The sequence below is a fragment of the Alligator mississippiensis genome, chromosome 1, assembly GCF_030867095.1.
Source record: "Alligator mississippiensis isolate rAllMis1 chromosome 1, rAllMis1, whole genome shotgun sequence".
Taxonomy (NCBI): domain Eukaryota; kingdom Metazoa; phylum Chordata; order Crocodylia; family Alligatoridae; genus Alligator; species Alligator mississippiensis.
The window spans coordinates 192,051,615-192,072,580 of record NC_081824.1 but is presented as its reverse complement, the minus strand read 5'-3'; the positions used below and the strand labels follow the sequence as shown (position 1 = coordinate 192,072,580).

The following is a 20,966-nucleotide window of genomic DNA, read 5'->3' as shown; positions in this document are numbered from 1 at the left end:
TCACCAGTCTGGCAAACAAGAATTATTCTATATGAGTTTATCTGAGTCAGTCAGGACACTGGGGGCAAACTTTTATACATTCTGTTGTGTTTTGGACTCCAATAGCTTTTAATAGTACTTTGAAAACAAATAGCAATATGGGTCATTCTGGGGTCCAGACCTGACACAGAAATAAACAGGGGCAAGTTGTATATTGAATTGTGGTATGATTTCTACTTTTAATGTAGTGTATACTGCCAAGGAGTCTAATAAGAAAACAATTATTGCTTATTGTTATTGCCTTGGTATTGATTCCAAAGCTCAGCATAAATTTTTCACGGCCTGAACACCAAGAAATCAGACTAACTAAAAGGTATTTGTAAACTTAATCCACTTGAATACAGTATTCCTTACTCAAAATCAGAACGTGGCTCTAGAATCAAATGGAAAAATACCAACTAATGCATTAAATCATACAAATGTAAGAGCCAACATGGAGCCATCACCCTGCTCTATACTGTAAACAAAAGTGATTTTTGTGAAGCTTAACTAAAAGAGAAAGGTACAAGTGTTAGGCAGGGAATCCATGCAAGAGGATAAGAAGAAATAAAGGTTTAGGATTACACTGGGCATGTCTACAAGTGCACAGCAGACTAATTTGCTGTGCAGTAGAGCATCACCATGCAGCAATTAGACTGGTGTAAACTAATTTACTGTGCCTTCGGATAATGCCATCAGGCACAAGTACTGTCTGATGATGGATTAAATTACTGTGCTTAAATGCACATGCAGATGATGACGTCCAGATTAGTTTACTCCAGCTCAAAATGCACTGGAGTTTATTCAGTCATATGAATTGTATGTAGACAGCCAGCTAATATTAGCACAGGACTGGATCAAAAGTCCGCTGGAATAGTTCTGCTCCAGTTCTAAGCAGCGGGAGTTCTGGCAACGACTGTTAGTCCTTGGAACTAGGAACAGGAGCAGGCCCAAGAAGTGTGATCACAATTTCTTCCTTTTTCCCCAACCTCCCCCTCCAAAGATGTTTTCCCAAGATCCCACCGGCCCTCCCTCAGGCATCGAGAGCAACATTTCTCAGCCCTTTGGGGCGGGACCCAAAAGCGGATTGCAAGAATATATGAAAGGGTTGTGAACAAACTTCAACAATGGATCAACACACCTTAAAAATGGGTTCTCCTTGAAAGGTGAGAACCATGGTGGCTTTTCCCGGGCAGGCTGGCACAATTCCAACCTGCAAGGGGCTGTTTGGGCCCCCCCCATGTGTGTGTGGGGGGGGGGTGCGCGCGCGCGTGCTGGGGGCAGCAGGTGGGGAGTGAGGGGCACTGGGTCGGGACTGGCCATTGATGTTTACAAACGGGTCCTGCTCCAAAAAAGGTTGCGAACCGCTGCTCTAGAGCTGTGCGCTCTGGGGACCTGCCACGGGTCTAGCTGCACCTGGAGCATCCATCCTTGAGCGCAGGGGAGCGCTCCGATGACATGTGGCCGAAGGAGGGAGGAGGGACGGGGACGGGCTGGGTCTCGGGAAATCTGTGGCACTCCGGGCGGCGCAGAGGGTGGAGCCGGGGACCAGTTCGGGCAGGATCCTCCGTGTTTGAAAGGGCCGCCTTAGCGCTGCCCTGTCCGGCAGCAGCAGCTGGGCGAGCCAGGCGCCCGCGCACCTCCACCTGCTCGGGCCTCCCCGCAGCCGGAGAGCCGCAGCCCCGGCCGCCTCCCCCTGCTGCGGCTCCGGGGGGCGGGGAGCCGGAGCCAGGGCGCCACTGCACCAATGTGAAGCGGCGCAGGTCCGTGCCCGGAGCAGTCTCCTCCTCCTCCACGTTACAGCCATGGCGTGCCAGGAGGAGGAGGAGGAAGAGGAGGAAACTCTTGCAGCCGCCCGCACGGCACGGGAGCAGCCCACAGACACCCCCGGCTGGGAGCTCGCTGGGCCAGGGCCGCTCCCTGGGGCGGTGCCGCTGCGCCTGGTGGGAGTCGTGTAAATAAACGCCCGGGCTCGCTCTCGACCACCCCCAGCCGCGCCCTCTGCAGCCCTCGCCCCCAGTCCGCTCCGGGGGGTTGGGGCACCCGGCCCTGCGAGTGTGTGTGATGGGGACACGGGCCTTCTGTCTTCGGGGGTGGGGGACGGGACTGCGTGTGTCGGGGGTACCTGCGTGTGTCTTGAGGGGGAACCGTCCGTGTCCCTCTTGTGCGTGTCTTGGCGGGGAAACAGTGTGTGTGTGTGTGTGGGGGGGCACAGTCTGTGTGTTGGTGGGTTGCAGTGACCGTCGTGTGTGCGTGTGTAGGTGGTGGGGGCACAGCTCTGCCTTGGGGGAAAAGAGAAAGTGTGTGTGTGAGGTACAGTCCCTGTGAGTGCGAATAATGTGTGTCTGTGTATGTGTGAGAGAGGTGACGGCACAGTCCCCCTGTCTTGTGGGGCGAGAACTGTATGTGTTGGAGCTACAGTCCCTCTGCGTGTGCCTTGAGGGGGAACTCGTGTGTGTGTGTGTGTGTGTGTGTGTTGAGGGGCCAGTCTCTTGTGCGTGTCTCGGGGGCAGGGAACAATGTGTATGTGCGTGTGTGTTGGGGGCACAGGCCGTGTGTTGGGTGGGTTGGAGTGACAGTCGTGTGTGTGCTGGGGGGGAGGCACAGCCCCTCTGCCCTGGGGGAAGAAAGTGTGTGTGTGTGTGTGGTACAGTCCCTGTGAGCGTGTCTTGAGGGGAATACGGTGTGTGTGTGGGTGAGACACAGGGACACAGTTTCTCTGCCTGAGGGGGCGGGAGGGAACTGTGTGTCTTGAGGGGGACGTGTGCGTGCTGGAGGGGGCAGCCCCCGTGCCCGTGTGTTGGGGGTGAAGGTCCCAGCACCGGCCCGGTGCCCGGAGGGGCGGGGCGGGGCGGGGCCGGGTGTCCCGCACCTGGCGGCCCCGGCGGGTCCGCGCTCGCTGGCCGGCGGGCGGGGCAGGCGAGGGGGCACCGCCCGCCGAGGGGCGCTGGGGGCCGCCGCCGCTGCCGCCGCCAGCACCTTACTTCCTGCTCGGCCGCCCCGGGCCGGCCCCATCGCGGCGGAGGGATCCGCGGGAGCCGCAGCCTCCTCTCCCTGCTTCTGCTTTTTTTTTTTTTTTTTTTTTGTAATTTTCCCTCCCCCTTCTGCAAGGGGGGCGAGGAGATCAATAAATAAATCCACCAAGCAAACAGCGCCCGAGCCCGGCCGGGTGACAGCGCGCGGCTCGCGGGCGGCCGGCAGCCCCTCTTCAGCCCAGCCCAGCCCAGCCCAGCCCGGCCCGACCGCCCCCGTGGGGCGTGCACGAGGTAGGTCCCGGGCTGACTGCAGCGGGTTGCGGCGCCCCGTGCGCTCGGCCCCGGGGCAGGGGTGGGGGTGGTGCCGGGGGGAGGGGGGAGTATGTTTCCTGGCGGAGCGATATTTGTTTACAGGATGAGCGGCGTACAGTAAGTGCAGCAGGGCCGAGCAGGCAGCCCTGTCATGCACGCCTCTCGCTGCTCACTCGGCATCCGGATAGCCAAAAAAAAAAATCTGAAAAAAAAAATTCAGGGGTGGAAGCGCCCTGCCTCCTCCTGCCTGCACTTGTTGCAGCCCCGCGCCAGGTAGGCAAAGGCTGGGCCGGTGCATGTGTGCACGGGGGGAGGGGGGTAGAGATGGGGGGGCGGGGTAGGAAAAAAAAGTTTGCAGCTCACTTTTGCTCCGGAGCAAGGAGTAGGCGAGGCCCTGGGCCCCCGCCCCAAGCCCCGGCTGCAAGGCGCCCCAGCAGGGAGAGGGCCCCCTCCCCCATGCAGGTGTCCCCGCGAGCCCGCTGCAGGTACGGGGAGGTGCTGCGCTGCAGCCCGGCTCCCCTCCGGGATGAACTGTTTCCTCCCCGCGGGTGGGTGGCGGGGCTGCGGCGAGGCGGGTTGGGCTGGACTTGGAGCTTTCTGCCTGCAGCCCGGGCCGGGAGGAGCCTGAGATTGGCCTCGGCCCCCCTCCGCCTGCTGGCCGGCGCACATGGCAAGAGGCTGGGCTCTGGATGGGTGCTTGGGGAGGGGGAGGGCTGCTTCAGGACTTCCCACCCTGCTTAGGAAACTAGTTTTAATGGCAGGCGGCCTAAGGACGGCTGAGGCGGACAAGGTTCCTTGGGGAAATTAGATCTCTTTTATTAAGCCAGCTAAATGGGGAAAAAAATGTTTCTTTGTAAGCTTTTGGGGACCAGGACCCTTCTTTCGGGCTGAGGTATTTCTCCCGTGTTCCCCGCAGTGTGGCTTCCCTGAGCTGCAGCAGGAAAAGTGTAGAGGCTTGCTAGCAGGCCTGAGAGTTTGAACAGTCCTTCTGTCAAGTATCCAGGTTGTAGCTGTATTGGTCTAGAGGCAAACTCATGGTAGAGGTGGTATCTTTTATTAGACTTACTAGATTTTTGCAAAAAAAAAAAAAAAAAAAAAGTCTTTAATTGCAAGCAGCACTTAGACACTGATTCTCAGGCTCTACCTGAAGCCAGGTGGGCATTTGTGCCACTTGCTTTTCGCCTCGAAAGAAAGTTCTGCTTTTTGGTCTTGAGGTCAATCCCTGAAAAGCGTTTAGGATTTCATCTGGTCGAACTGTGTGGTGATTCTGGAGGGAGCTGTCAAAGGAGTGTTTTGTTTCCTTTTTTTATTTTGGAAAAGGATGTGCACAAGACTTAGGAAGCATTTTGCTGTAATTATGTCCAGGATTAGGCACTGGTAAAAGGCAAACTTATGCCCAGATACTTAGGTGTTTAGACCTCCCTTTAAAGGTAGTTAGTCGCTAAATGTCTTTAAGGATGTAATGTGGGCCTTTCCCCCTGCTTATTGGCCTGCAAATAATTTTGAAAATGCAGTTGAACTCCCACCACTAGAACAAAAATGGCATTTGAGTATGCCCAACAAAACTGCAAATTGTATGTTATATACTTAAAAATCGTGTTTTGTCAGCTTACTTCCACATAGGTGAATCTGTTTCTAGCAAGGTCACTTTTAAGTTTTCCATCTGATATCCTTCTCTAAGCAAGCCATTGCATCTGAACTGCACAGCTGCCTGGGAACTTTTGCTAAGCTCTTGAGATGTACAAGCATTACTTTTTTTGTCTGTTTGTTTTCCTCAGCAGTTTGTAATAAATTGGGAAGTATTGCTTATCTTAAGGCCGGGACCGTTTAATTTTGTGTTCTCAAAATACGCAGAATAGTGAGCAAAATTGTACCCTGGTGGTTTAAATACCAGATGATTTGCAAGTAAAATTAATTGGCAGTTAACCAGTTAAGAAATGGATAATGCCGACTCATCCCTCTACTGACTTCACAAATTAGTTTTCATGTCTACCAGTCAACTACCCACGCTTGATTATTCAGAAGTAAACTTTGTTTCTGTCTTTAGTTCATTAGGCCTAATAAACTCAGACATGTTTTTGCTGTGCCAGCAAATAAATATTGCCTGTAATACTTCTAGTTACATGAGACGTGTAGAGCCTTCCAAGGGAAAATAATAACAGCATTCGAAAATGTGATGCCCCACAACTGAATTATTTACGAAAAAAGTTGCAGAAGTACTCAACCGCAGTATAAATATTATTTATCATAAGTGTTTACCTGAATACACTTTTATATCTTTGGAAGCTTTCATTTCACGGTAATACACTAAATGTGAAGTGATTAGTATTCATCCACCATACTTGGGGATCCTATTCTTCAGGTTGGCTTGCATAGGTGATCCCTGTGTCTGTATGCACCCCTGGCTCCATGAAAGCATGAGGACTTACCCATGTGGAAAAGTTTGTAAGATTGGGATCTTACTGTGTTTCTTTTTCAGAATATGTTTGGTACTGTAATTAAACACCCAGTCCTGATGGTATCAGTGCATTAATGAAGCATTTGTGTAACCATTTGCATAATTTTGTTGCAGAAAATAGATTATTGTGCTTCTTATCTTACCAGTTTTGCTTTGCACATTAATTGTATTGGAGCAAAGATTTCTTTAACTCCATGGCTATTTATAAAAAAGAGGGTGTGTTTTAGTTAGGTGTGTAAGAAAGTCAGTCATTTCTTTTTTAAGTCTTGATAAGTGAAGTGCCATGTACTTATGAAACTCTCAAGGTACATTAACTTTTGTCTAAGGTTTATTAAGGCATACATGAACATGCACTTAACTACTTTACTGCTAGTGTCATGGGGCACTGAAGATATGTTTTTCTTTAACCCCCCCCAGCCCCCCCCAAAATAAACTTTATTATATAGGTTAGCATGCAGATTAGTAAATACGTTAATTTTAATTTATTTATGGATAATGCATAATTAGTTAAATAATTTTCTCTATGATGGTGTAAATTTACATCCTCAGTTTTTCTTTGGGTAACAGCTATGAATTGTCCCTTATCATGGTTGTTCCTGTTGCCCTGTACTTTGCCACACGTTTTAGCTTTTAATTCTTTCATACCCCCAAGTTTTGTAGTCAACAAGTATTTGGTCTTGGTAATTATGATTGATAGGTAATCATTTGGTGATCATGTTTATGAAGTACGCTAAAACAAACAAGTTCATACATAAACTGATGAGTGACTAGCTGTGTCGTGCGCGTGCACACACACACATGTATGTAATATAAATAAATACAAGCATGTAACTTATTTTGACAAAATATATTTTTTAAGTGAGCTATACAGAAGTTTTATCTGCATAGGCAGTGCTGAATTAGGCTATTGGTGGAATGATAGGGCTTAAACTTGATAACCTTGCTGGCAATGAATGCCATTAACTCTGCCATTAATATCAGTAGAAATTGGGGTCCAGCTATGGGGTGCCTCAACTGCTTTCACCATTTTCAAATGGGCCGTTATTAGTCTAAATAAACCACAGGATGACTAAACTCTTTATCTGACATTGAGTGACTCATTTTGGGTTTGGATGAACTAAGAAATTCTTCGTTTCCTATTTATTTATTTAGGTCTTTGTACAGCTGTTGATCACAGATCTCTGATAGTATTTTGGAATCTAATATCATGAAACGTGCATGCGTTTTAGCTTAGTTTCTCGTTTCTGGAAGAGGCATACATTTGACTAGGGACTTAGAATCTTTTGGTTCTAAACTTCAAATTCTATCAGTTCACCTCTGTGATTATTTTAGTACTTCTTTCAGGAATCCAAGAAGGTAACTATAGTTATTAAATTGTGAACATAATTCATTAAGTGTCAGGTAGAGAGTCTGAAAAAAATGTAAGGAAAGCAGTCTTGTGTGTCTTCTGCGTTTCAAGGAGTAAGGCAGTACTGCAACATTCTTTTATTAATGAGACACGGTCAAAGTTTTTTCTAACGTTTGGTGATGCCATAGGTTTTTTCTTTTTAACTGAATTTTACTGTTTGACCAGCTGTCTTTGCATTGTGGGAAGAAGTGCCAGGTGAGCTCTGTTCTCTGCACATCCAGTCTTACCCATTAAAGTTCTGGAGTCTGAGACAGGTCAGTCTGTCAGGATGCCCTCAGTTGCCATCCGAAAGCAACAAATTATGTTTCTTGGGCATTTGTTCTCTGTCCAGTATGTAGTAGTCCATTTTTGTTCTCCTTGAGTCATCTTTAGCTTGCCTTTTGTACTAATTTAGGTTTCAGTTTAAATCCAAAATAAAATTCCCTTTAGAATTATTCTACTAGCCCAAAGTAAGCCTTTTTTTTAAATTGAGCCTCTGGGTTTTTCAAACCTATCAGACAATGAGAATTGTCTGGTGACAATGGTGAAACCTTCGAGAAAGCTGATGTAATGCCGAAGAAGAAATAGTTACTAAGTGAATCCCCCGTTCACAGGTCTGCCAGTAATATTTTGATGTAGGCAGGTGTCTTTATGTCTTTGTATGACAGAGTGTTAGAGTTCGTACAGTAAAGTAATTTTTTAAAACCTATGGCCAGGTTCATTGAAACATAAAGTAAAACTTAAAAAAAAAATCAGTATTTGATATAATAGTGATGGAGAAATTCTATTTTTCCAAACTTTTGAAAAAGCACTAACATTAGTGAAAAGTTTAATTCCAATTTCTTAAAAATCTTAAATATCTTTTGATTGCTGTCTTTTTTTATTTTTTATTATATATAGGTATAAATAAAATATCTAGTTGCATATTCCAACTCTTTCCATGGCTTCCCACTTCTGAACACACTAGTATTTTTCCTAAATTTACTTATAAGAGCAGTTCCACTGTGTTCAGGGACATGATTCACAAGAATAAAATTACTAGGCACTAAAGTATTCTCAGTATGAATACCTGAATGGGAAAACTAATTTGCAAAGTAAGTACATTCCACACATTTAGTCCCATGCAGTACTATAAAATCTGTTCTTAAGTCATGTTTAGTTCTGAGAAACTTCTTATAATCAACGTAGCATTACAGGGGGAAATCATGCCTTCTCACATATACCCAAAAACAGCACGTGTAATTAAAAAAAATTTTTTTAAGAACGTCTATTCTTCCTTCAAAGGCTATGGTTGAAGATGATTTGAAGGACACGGGCAAAACTTTTGTCAATTTTCAATCTTTTGCTTAAGAGAAAATAAAAAGACTTTAATTGTGGTTGTCCTTGAGGGGTACCTGGGAATGTGACAGTTTTTGAAGATACAGTATTCCTCTGCAGTTCTGATCTGCAGTGTTGGGAACATGTTTGCCTGCTGTTCTTGAGTTGTGGGCAGTGTCTTGCCCGTTCATAAAACGTACCAGTCTCTAAAGAGTTACTGTACATACAGCTGTCTAGTCCAGGCATTAATCTGGGTGACTAATGTTCTTTGCATTTGCTTAGTCCCATACCCCCAGATTCTTATGGAAAATAGATGTTTCATATTACTTAGTAGTGATTTGCTCTTCAGGGATGAGGAATGGCACCATCTTGACGTTCATTCTGGTTTGGTAAGAACAGAAACTAAAAAGTCTCTTGAGGACTGTTTATTTCTGTTGCCCTTGACTAGGTGCATCATATGAAACTTTCTTAAGGAGCACCTGGGGTCCTGTTGGAAGAGTGCTCATTGATTAGTGGGTATAGACTTTCACCGTGGGTTGCCACAGGAAGGAGTCGGGAACCACAGAAATTCTAATGTTGTGCTGGAAATTTAGGCTGGGATAGAATTTCGCTCTTAAAAGTATTGTGTTGTATTTTGCCTTTATATATACACTCAGTGTTATCAACTGTCATGGTTTTATTGTGAGCTTTGTGATATCTGGTGATTTATGTAAAGCCTTAGTTACAGGAGTTCTGTAAATGTATGATAATCTTGGCTGTCACATTTTTAAGCAACTTTTTAGTTCTCAGTTGCAGAGAAAAGCTGGAAAAATGGCTTCAGTGTACCCTTCAGGCTCAGAAAATCAGAAGGCAAATAGAGAGCACACTTTTTTTTTCTGGAACAATCTATGAGGCCTGACTCAAGATTTTTTTTTGACAGATTTGTTGGTATTGTCCCCTGCAGTATTCTAGTAGAAAAATTTACAGTAGGGACACTACAGTATTTTAGATGCTTACTGTAGTATTTTTTATAAATATATTTTGAAGTTCCAAGTGAGATGAGTTTTGTGGTTTTAGTTCATTTTGTAACAAAAAGTAATACGTCTTTCACAGACAGCCCACCTAAGTTTGCAAAATTTGACTATCTGTTGCAGAAAGGCCCAAATGTCTGATATACACACTTACCTTAAAAGGTAGTGTTTTATTCTTCCCCAAGTCACTGTTGAAAACTTGTCAGAATTGTATCTGGGGCCCTTATCTTCAGTGCTCTATGCTGGCGTGGCTGGCATGTGGGTAGATCGCTTTGAGCTGTATGAGCACAAATATTAAATTTCCCCTCCCCCTTGGTAAGAGACATTTGTTAAACCATTCAAGGCCTTATCTTACATTTTCTGGTGTCTTTTTAGTCTAAATAGAAAACAGTCAATCTCTTCTTCTCTCGTCAGCTGCTCATATTAAGATTTGTGATAGAGGTTGTGTTGTGATGTGTCCTTGAAGAAATGCTACACTGGAAAAAAAAATCACAGTGCTTTGATTCCACTGCTTCTGTAGTGAAGCTGGATTGTTAGCATGTGATCTTTTTTGACACATTGGTTGGGGTTTTGGGGGTTTGTTTGTTTGTTTGTTTGTTTGTTTTTTGCATCGAACACCTTTTCATTAATTGAGCTAGAGAAAGCTTTTTAAGAAAAAATAATCCAGAGACTGGTAAAACTGGAGCAATGCAATGCAGGGGAAATTGCATTAGTTGACAAGTACAAATTAATACTAATTAGTAGCAACTGTTTTCAGGAGCAAAGAATGGTCATCTGGGGAGGACTCTATACTGCCCCTGATTAGACACTGTTTTCCAAGGTTCTTTAAGGATGGTGTGTGTACATTGGGGCTAGGGAGTTCACCTCCTATAATTTCTCTAGAATTCAAAATCAAAATGTAAATATTTCTATGAGGAGGATGTGAAAAATCATTTTGTTTTCCTACCTTCTGAAGCAAGGAAATATTTTAAAGTCTCAACATGTATAAGGTTTTATTCTTAAGTTCTATGTCTATTTAAAGAAAAAAAAAACCTAAATGGTCAAAAAGTAAAATGAATCTATGCTGCATCCTTTTGATTTCCCCCAGGTGTCACTGAGGGGGCAGTTTTGGGGGGGGGTGTGTGTGTGATGTCTGCATTCTAGTTTTATATAATAAAAACAGGTCTGAGATAATTTATCTTTAAAGCCAGGTCTGAAAGCTGCAGTTTCTTTAAGGGCAAGGTTTCTTTCTATGCTGACAAAATTTCAGCATAAAAGTGTGTGTTTGTTTGTTTGTTTTCCAGTAAAGCTTGTATCACTTGCTGAGTTCTCATTTGGAAAATTTTGGTTCTTCAGTTGTCTGAAAGCATAGCATTATCTTGGTTCTAGGTCCCAGGCTATTTTACTGTCCTTTGACTACTTCGGGTAGACAAAGGAAAACTGAATCAGTTGTAAGTAACAGTGCACTTTCATTGATAGATTTAGACCCCAGAATTTTCAGTTGTTGTAGTTCTGCTAGTGGTAGAGATTGGAAAGTTTAGTATAGATCGTGCTAGGAGACTTTTACCATGATGCTTTATAGCACTTCCTGCTGCCAGTAGAGCTTTGCAGGTGAAAAGTTATAGTTCTTAAAGACATTTCAGTATTAGATAAAACATAAATTTTGTAGTTATTTGCTCATTATGTAAAGATCAGATTGGAGTCTTTTAGTTACAATAGTAGTTTACTGAATCAGGAATGAATCCTGGTCTTTAATATAAAGTAATGTAGAGTTATGTCTTCTGTTACAAAAATATAAGATTTAGCCAAATATAAGTGTTTCTTTACCTCAGGTGTGCTAGTAGAGGCCTCGTGTCAGTGACTTTGCCTGTATTAGAAGCCCTTACTTTTGTTTCCAGTTGTTTCATTTTGCCTTGCCTTTTCTTCTGTTTTTGTCATTCCCCAATTTTTAGGAGCCAGCTTATCTTGCAGATGGGCAGACTTCCTTGAAGTAGAGGCACAACTTGCCATTTATAATATGAGAGAGCATTTCATATTGTATTTTTCTTCTGAAGTCTCAAAATATCACCTTTGTCTTGACCACAATAGAACCTTAAAATATAAAAGTTCCATCGTGATTACCCAACCTGCGCTGTATTAAGTCATATGCCAGGCTGCCCTCTCATTCACCTCAACTGACTTTTCATAATGTTTAACGCACAGCATTTTTAGATCAACAGTTTTGTTTCTGCTTTATGCTTCTGATAGGGCAGGCAAAAACCAGTCCCATTCCTAACTCCAATATTACTATATTGGGCTTTGTCTCCTTTGAAGTGCTGAGATTCCATGTTCCTAAGGAAATACCAGTGTATTCCAACAGAGCACAAAAGCCACAGCGACTGTTAGCCTACAATATGTGGTGCAGGTTTCAAGAAGGGTTAATAGTTGTCTGTTCAGCATGCAGTACATACTCAACTGAATGTCTCCCACACAGGTATCTGTTAGTATGTATATTCTTATCTCTGTTTTGTATCTTCAATTTCACTGTTTCCAATTTTTTTTTACTTGCCAATCATCCTTTAAAGATAACTGATAAAAACGCACACTGTGATTTTTACAGTAATAGAACATATCACTGTGTAGCCTGTGTTAATTCGTTTTCTTCACATTGGCTATTATTGTTTGCATGTATTTTATATTTTTTTTATTTATAAATTTTACTACTCCATGTAAAATGTATGCTTACAGTGATGATGATGATGATAAACAAATGTTTATAATAATATTATAATGAGCTAACAAGTAACTCCTGTAAAAATGAGACAGAGAAATACTCTAGAGATAAATAAATATTTATCCTGTAGAGATGCTGAACCAAGATGTGCTTTATAACTTGCTTTAGATGTGAATTTGACATTCTAAATTTCTTTGGGTATTCAGAACAAAGCAGAGGATAAAACTTTCTTCATACTGCCAGGTGTTACTGGTGGTATTTTTCCCTCCCTTTCATAAGAACACTGTCCAAACTTCTTTTGCTTCATGTTAGGAAAATTGACTGGAACCTGGTGGCCAGTACTGTTAATGGATGGCTCTAGATGTGAACAGTGAGAGTGTAAGAAAAGTATTGCGTGAGCAGGAACGAGGGGGATTTACATTTCCCCTCCAAACTTGAATCAGTCATAATAGGCTCTGCATTTGTCAGCCTGCAAAAACTTGATAAGCTTACATGGCTGAGCACCTGGGTGGAATCTGGTTTTAGGTCAGTAGATAACCCTTTTTCAGTGTAAGGTGGTTGTGAATGTGAATTGTTTGCATGTAGCTACACCCTATGTACAATTTGTATCCATCTGTTTCTTTTTGTTCAAGACTGTATTAGTAATTACTTCCTTCTTCCCTCTTTCCCATTCCCTCACCATTGTAGGGGCCAGTCGCACATTGTACTCTAACCATTGAATTTTATGTTGCACTGCAGCATATAATATTATTAGATCCCTTCCATACCATTCTGGTATAGTATCTAACCAGTTCCCACATAGTCTGCCTCCTGATCTGCTATTCTCTACAAGTCAAGAATCATGTTCTTTAATAAACAGCCATCCTTTATCTGACCCAGATGTCCAAACAGAAGAACCTTCGTCACTGGTGTTTCAATGACATAAGCTATATAAATCATTAGTAATTAGAACTGTATTTTCCCAAAAAGACAGTTCACTCCCTTTCTTACTTTTATTTTCATTGACATTTTGTGTTTCATTGAAATTTAAAGGTTTAACAGAGCTGGTAGAATATTTTGAGTAGTGGTGTATACTGAGTCTCAGTACTTTTTTTTTTTTTTTTTTTTCTTCAAAAGATCTCAACTTACTTTATACTAATTCTGTTCAGAAGCTCCTATTGCCTTTCCAGAGTGGGTGGCAGTCCAAGACTGACTGTCAGTGTACAAATACTTGAGTAGTCATTGATTTGCTATAAAACAGCATAGTTGTTGACTATTCTTTTTTTTAGTGTAATAAAAAATAGAGATGGAAGTGAAGTGTGTCTGCAGTAGTCCTTTCCCCTCTCTTGTGCTTTCCCCCATCTCAAATTACAACCTCTTGAAAGTATCTGCTCTGACAATAATGAGCTTTCACTACAGTTTCTATAAAGTTGATGCTACAATAAGTTAAAACAGGGGTGTCGAACACACAGCCTATGGGCTGCATCTGGCTCTCAAAGCCAGGGCATACAGCCCATAGACTTTTGTCTCAACTCTGGCTGCAATATGGGACCTTCCTCTGGTGGCAGCTAAGCACCTGGGTGAGATGTGTTGTGTTGGAGCCCCAGCAGTATCATGGCTTGTTCACAGGCTGCAGCCAAGTGCCTGGACAAGAGCCATGGTGTTGGAGCCCCAGCAGCACTACAGGAGGAAGCCCAGCACCATGGTTTGGTTCCACAGTGGCAACCACGTACCTGTGATGCTGAGCTGCTTCTTCCAGCCCCAGCTCCTGCCATGAGAAGAAGCTGCGGTGCTGCTGCAGCTCTTGCTGGCTTGACTGCCAGATACCTGGGTAAGAGCCACGGCACTGGAGCCCCAGCAGCACTGTGGGAAGAAGCCTGGTATCGTGGCTTATTGCTGAGGCAGCACCTGAGCACCCAGAACAATGGGTCTCTTCCCACTGGGTCCTGGAGTGGGCACTGGGTACAGCATGGCATGGAGGGGAATCTGTGGGCCTGATCCGGCCATGGGGCTAGTCATTCACCATTCATCTGGCCTATAAACTGGTTTCATACCATTCATCCAGCCCGTGGGGCCAGACAAGTGTAACACCCCTGAAGTAAAGAAGGAATGCGAGAAAACACCTTCTTGGGTAAATATAAGGGTGAATTCCTTGTTCATGTGTTTGAAAACCACAAATCCATTACAGTGGATATTTTTTTTATCTTTGATTTTGCTTATAGTGAAAATCAGAGTTTAAAGTTTAACCTCTTCCCCCCCCCCCAAAAAAAAAAAAACCAAAACAAAACAAACCAACAACACATGTTTAAGAAGTAATATGCAATGTCTGTGGATAGAGGAAATGTGCAGAAAAACTATAAAATAACAAAGCTAAAATTCTGCCTTCTTTACTTAGATGTATGTCTTCAATCTCATTTCTTGTGAAATAAAATAATACTTAACATAATGGTGGAAAAGTCTATGCCGGTTTAACTTTTTTCGGGAAGAGTGGGGAGGTAAACCAAACTTCAACAGGAATTTTTAATATGAACATTCAATACATACAACTGAACCATAGTCCATAATAGCTTAAAAATGCAATTAGGTTTCTTTCAATGGGTGATCACTTTGTTAACAAGTCTGTTCTGTTAAAGAGCAACTTTATTCAAATAATTTGGGCCCAACAGGTAAAACATTAGCTCCATATAGACTGTTAAACAAAAGAGCAGAGCTATGAAGGTGGCACTGTAGAGTTTGTGTAAATATGTATATATAGTTTTGCATAAAACCTATTGAAGTAAACGGAAAGACTCTGGTTGGCTTTAGATTTGGTCTGTAGGGTCCAATTCTGCAGTCTTTACTTGCCTGAAGTAGTATCTATTCATATGAATAGTTTTGATGACTTTTATAAGACCACTCTTGGGAGTAAGGATTTTTCAGGATTGGGGACTGTAAATTAGCGCTACTGTGTGAACAGTTACAGCTGTTTTTCTTTTTATATGAAGTAATGGCACTGCCCACTTTGTAACCCTTTGCTGTAATTTACTGAAAGAGAAACTGTCATGCTTAATCCCTATACAATCTTTCCAAAAATGTCTTTTCACATGTAGAACTTTTTGTTTGTTTGTTTGTTTGTTTGTTTTCCAGGGAATCTTGAAAGCTAACACTAACTCTTTAGAAAGAAATAGGAGTATAAAAGAATGATGCAACTTATTCTTGGTTTCATCATGTGTATCGTACCTGGTCTAATAGTATGTAATGCATGTGCACAGTATTGTTTAGGACTGCTTGCTGCTAAGCCATGTCATATTTTTAAAAGCCTGTACCTTATATATGCATTGTGCAATTAGATCTTAAAACTATTATCCAAATGTTGATGATTGGCACAGGTCACTTAGTAGCAGGTCCTATGTCTGCTGGGTTCTCACCATTATACAAAGGTTTCCTAATGGAAGCAGGACAGAAGTATGATGGGTCTCTGCTTTGCCATTCATAAGTAATCCAGTATTACTTTAGGCTGGTTCTGGATAGCAGTTGTGAATTCCTGAACCTTTTCTGTTGAAATTGGTTGGGATCTTGTCACTGACTTAAAGTATGAGTGGGTCTAGTGGACCAAATTAAAAAAAAATCAGTTTTCTTGTGAATGAACTAGCTTTCAGACTGAGTCAGTGGTGCGCATACAGTATATGCTGCAAAGATTAGTCACCATTTACTGTAAATCTTTCCTATGCTTGGCAGACATGGAGTTGTACCATACTACCGTTAGATGGCTTTGTAGATTGGAAAACTTTAGGTTAATATTCTCTCATCTGTATTTTTCAAAGTAGAAGTACCCTGAGACCTGTGAATTGCCTCTTAAAAGACATAATGAAAGATTTATAGATAGAACTGTTCTTTCTTTCTCTCTCATACCAGCTTCACACAGAGAGAGAGAGAAAGTGAATAAATGATGCAACAAAGACGTTTAGAGACTTGTGCTTACATGTTAATAGTGCTGAATATTGCTCTGCCCTGTCCTGTACAGGTTGGTTTAATTGTGTGTGCATGTGTTTGTGTGGTTTTTTTCCCTTCATTGGTAGATTTCAAGCTGTTAGTGTGAAATGCCTGTTTAGTTTATGATGACATTAACACTACAATTACAGGATTTATACTTAGAACTCCACATTTGCAGTTGCCAAATAGCAACTTTAGGAAATTACCCTCCAGGATGTATCTTGTTGTATATGTTCCTAGTTCTAAAGTTGTTTATTAGCACAGTAAGAGAACACACTCCTTTACGAAAGTATAAGGTAAAATCCCTACTTTGAAGAGTTTACAGTAAAAAATAACCTTTTCCAAGTGTGATGGAAACTTTGGTAATGTTTGTGCATTTTTCTGAGTTACCCAAGTATGACAGGAGCATTTTTCATGCTTACAATTTTTTTTTTTTCCATGGTTTCTTTCTGAATTTGTTAAACTTGGTTCAGAAATAACAGTTCCAAGTTTTTAAAAAAATGTATCTAGACATTTTAATTGCATATTGATGCCGCACACTCCTTACTCTTCATCATTTTTGCACCATTCTGATGGGCTGCAATTCCAGATTCCTTCATATGTTGCTATAGAACTAAAAACCTTTCCACTGAGATGATAATGGATGAGAACACATGGGAGGGAAGGGGGAGAAGCAGGAGAATAAGCAGTTCAAACATCCCTAAAAGCTGAGGGCCAGTGTTTGTTATTGGTATAGTTCGGTAAAACTCCATTGAGGGCATACATACGTAAACCAGTAGTTTGAGTTTTCCCAGTTGTGCCGACTGTGCAAACAGTGCTTTCAGTTCTCTAAAGATGAAATAGGAATGTAAAGTTGTAAAAGGTTGTGTAGTTAATATTAAGGTATGGTTTATCTTGAATAGTTTCTTTGAAATGAAGGCTGAAAAATCTGCATACTTCACTGTGTAAGAGTCTCGATCTGGAATGAGAGATTTCTCCCTCTCCCACCCTGGATTTTGCTTGGAATTTGGACCATGCATTATTTCAGTCCCTGCTCCACTCTTTCCTTTTCTACCACGACCTATGTTCTTAATAAAGTGCTTGGTATCTATTTCTATGTGTAGAAATAAGGGCCAAGTGCATTTGTTTTGGTAGAGGATGTTTAAAATGTTCGACAGTATTTTTGACTTTTATTTGATCCTGTATAGTACACTGCTGGTTTTATTTTAAATACAAGCAGAGTACACTTAAATGGATTTCTTTCGAGTTCTGTGTGATGATAACATAGGGTGAAAATCCTGGATTTAAGGACCTGACCTAAAACCCATTAAATGAGTAGGCGTGGTTGGGCCTTATACCTGCAACCAGACAAAGTAGTCCTAGATTCAGAGTAGTTCTAGATATACTCCTATTATTGCAGCAGAGTGCTATAGGTTATGAGAGTGAGAGAAGTGGGGGTGGGCTGCTATTCTAGTGAATGTGCTCAATTTTTGTCTTTGTTACTAAAATCTGGCTTCTCTTTTATTATACCTTGCTCCATGACTCTCCAGCCTTTCTGTTGCACAGACATTCTGCCTTTCTTGAGTGTTAGGAGTGCTAGTGTTTTGCACCATGCATTTTTAATTTGCTGTTCAATAACTCTGAGATTCCTCATCTCAAATTGAAATTAATGACTATTCACACATGATATTCTGGTGAGGAAAGAATTATTTACTGACTGCAGTGTTATGACTAAGAATATAAATGTATGAGATTAAAAAATGCAAAGTTGGTTACCACAACAACCATAACTGCATTGTTGCACATAGATGATCACTCGGTACCAAGATAAGCAATGATTTATAGAATTGGGTTAGAGGTGCCTAGGATATGGGTGTTGCGTATATACATACAGAATTAGGCTTTAGCATTGTGTAATTTAGTATAGACATTGAAGTATAAAGTTTAATAAGTTGTGCACAAAGAAAATGTCCAATAACAAGAGCTTATAATGGACAGTACTGTTTAAATCTAAAACAATATCCTCAAAAAGTTACATCTGGAGCTGTGCAAAGGGTGCAAAGGAGGGTTGGGCAGATTCCATAATAGCTTGGTGAAACAGACTTGATTGGAGGATTCTGGGGTGGGGATAGAAATCAAATTAAAGTCGACATTTTTTTTTAATTGGCTATAGCAGACTGCATTTTTTGTGATTTTTAAAGCAGTTTTAAAGTGAGTCACTTTCCATTGGGGAAAAATAAATATCTTATGAAAAGAAGGGAGAAACATGCTGGTAAACTTATGCCTTAACATATACCAGAAGCATTACAATAATAAGATGCTACAAATACACAATGAGTTTAATCAGTGGTTGCTGTAGGAATAATGATTTTTTTTGTTACTTGTGTACATTCCTGGTTGAAAAATACATTACACAGAATATATTATGATTTTGCAGCGGGTGGCATTTAGGGATGAGGTAGGAGGAGGGATTGTATCTATTTTAAATAACAAAACAGTAGTTATTCACAATCACATTAAGGAAGTTATCTGAAGCCCAGGGCCTCAGTGCATAAAGTGTTTTCATTCTCATTTTGTTTCCTTAGTTTGTTTTCTTCAACAGCAATACAAAAACAAAAAACCTAAACTGAAAAAAAGCAAAAACAACAAGGGAGGAAAGAATATAGATACATGAGCTGGAAGGTGAGGATGTGTATGTCCATATCTGCATGCCAGTAGCCAGATTACTGCCCAGGGAGGAATCTAGCTTGACTCTTGGATTTGTCCTCTGCATTTCTGTGAAATGTAAAGTGCTCAAGTATGCTGGAAACAGGCACATTGAAAACCTAGGCAAATAGTATTGCTGTGCTAGGCATTAAAGGGTCATTTGCTCTATCCAAAAGTAGGTATTAAAAACACTCTTGGATAATTGTTGGCCACAGGAGCAAATTTGTGCTATTGCCGTATATGCAGGAGTGTGTGTGTGTGTGTGTGTGGGCTTTTTTGTTAATTTAGAGCACAGGTGGGGGGAAATACAGCCCGTGAGCTGGATCTGGCCCGCCACTTGGTTGTATTTGGCCCATGGCTGCCCCCACGGCGTTCTTTATGGGGCTTAGCCCCATCAGGGGCAGCCTGTGCTGTGAGCCTGCCCACCCCTGCCAACTACATTGCCCTGGCCCATGTGCACAGCTTCTTGGTGGGGCTGTTCCAGCTGCTGCTGCAGCTACATGGATACTGCTTGGGTCCCCCCACCCCATTTCCAGTGGCTCCTTCTCTTCCTTTTGCCCCTGCTGTGCTGCTGTGAGTAGCAGGTACTGTGGGGAAGCAATGGGAGCTGTGGGGACACATGCCCAGCTGGAGGGGAGGGGAAGCTGCAGCCATGTGGCTCCTGCCCCAGTGCATGGGGCTCCAGTTCCTGGTGGCTTTCTACCCACTCTGCCCACCTGGTGCAGTGAGCAGCCACTTGTGGGCAGCCAAGTGGGTGGAGGGCAGCCAGAGTAGTGTAGCAGAGACAGGAGGAAGAGGAGCTGCTGGGGTGGGGGTGGGGAGCTGAGCAGTACCTGAGCAGCAGCAGGTGTGGGTGGGATTGTTGGGTGGGGCTTAGCCCCATGTAGAGTGCTGTGGGGCCAACTGCAGGCCAGATAGGGGAGTGGGCCACACCTGTACAACATTGCCTGGGCTTGTTCTGCCGGGACCTAGCATGTGGGTAGCTCCCCACACATGTGCACACCCTCCCCTTCACAAAATATAAAATAAGATTTTATTTTGAGCTGTTATGCAATCCCCTCTATACACACTACTCAAAAAAACATAAATCAGGACAAAAAATTATTTTTTGAAATAACATTAAAATATAGTAAATGTTTGACTTTTAGTATATGATTTTATTTTTTATCTGTAATTTGTTCAAATCATATTTTCTGAAAGATTTTGTGTGCAGCCCTTGACAGTTCACCAAGACTCATTAAGTGGCCATCCAGCTGAAATAATTGCCCACCCCTGATTTAAAGCTAGAGAAAGGTTCTTGATGGTTCTGGAGGCCAAAGTCCTGTTTCTCCATAGAATGGGTACAGCAAGGTTATCAGCGGTGTAGCTTGCACAGCTCCACTGTCCTGACTTGGAGGGAGGACTTACAGGGGCAAGAGTCAGTCATTCCATTGTCCATCTATTTAAATGCCCAGCTACAATGGGAAGCCAGGTTTTTTGTCAAGTGTGCTACAAATTAAGCCCTGCATCCTCCCCAAGTGCTATTCCAACCCTCTTCCCTTGTCTGATCTGTTGCTCTTCTTTCTGTTCCCTGCCCAGTCTGATTTTTGTTCTCCCTGCCCCCTCCTCAGTCGGCCATATGTGTGCTACAAGTTGGCCACTTCTGCTCTTTTATAAAAAAAAAAAAAAAAAAGATGCCATATTTTGTGACAGACATACCGACTCCTAGGGGAGTATATTGAAACTTTAAAAAAATCATTTCACTTAAAGCCATCAAATGGACCTGTTACCACCAAGGTAGCAATGTTTTCACCCAACAGTGACTATTCAATTACCAAGGCCTTTAGGGTTATCAAATTTCCAGGTCCAAAAAAGAGGACACCTGGTAGGGGGGAACCGGGGGGGGGGGGGGGGGGCAGTGATATGCTGGTGCCCTGCCCCTGCCCATTCTGTTGCCTGTCACTGACAAGCCACCCCCCCCATCCCTGCTGCTGCCCCTCACTCCAGACCCACTGACCCCAGCCCTGCTAGTGTCCCTCACTCCCAAAGAGCAGTACCCTGCTTCCTGCCCTTTGCTGGTGCCCCTCTCTCCTGACCCACAGCCCCTTGGTGCTGCCAGTGCCCTGAACACCCAACCCACAGTCACTTGTCCCATCTCCTGTGCCCCTCACTCCTGACCTGC

General features: G+C 42.8%; 1 protein-coding gene across 5 annotated transcripts in view; it reads left to right on the top strand.

Annotated features, from left to right (window-relative positions):
• The first annotated feature begins 2,986 nt into the window (after positions 1–2,986).
• Positions 2,987–20,966, top strand: part of TRERF1 (transcriptional regulating factor 1) — a 141,807-nt gene continuing 123,827 nt past the window's right edge. For 3 of the 5 annotated variants that reach the window (XM_006266028.4, XM_059718260.1, XM_014598089.3), the window contains exon 1: positions 3,401–3,578. The gene's annotated coding sequence lies outside the window, so the exon portion shown is untranslated. Of the gene's footprint in view, positions 3,285–3,399; positions 3,579–20,966 lie in introns of those variants that run through there. The other 2 variants (XM_059718256.1, XM_014598093.3) reach the window with 2 other exon arrangements.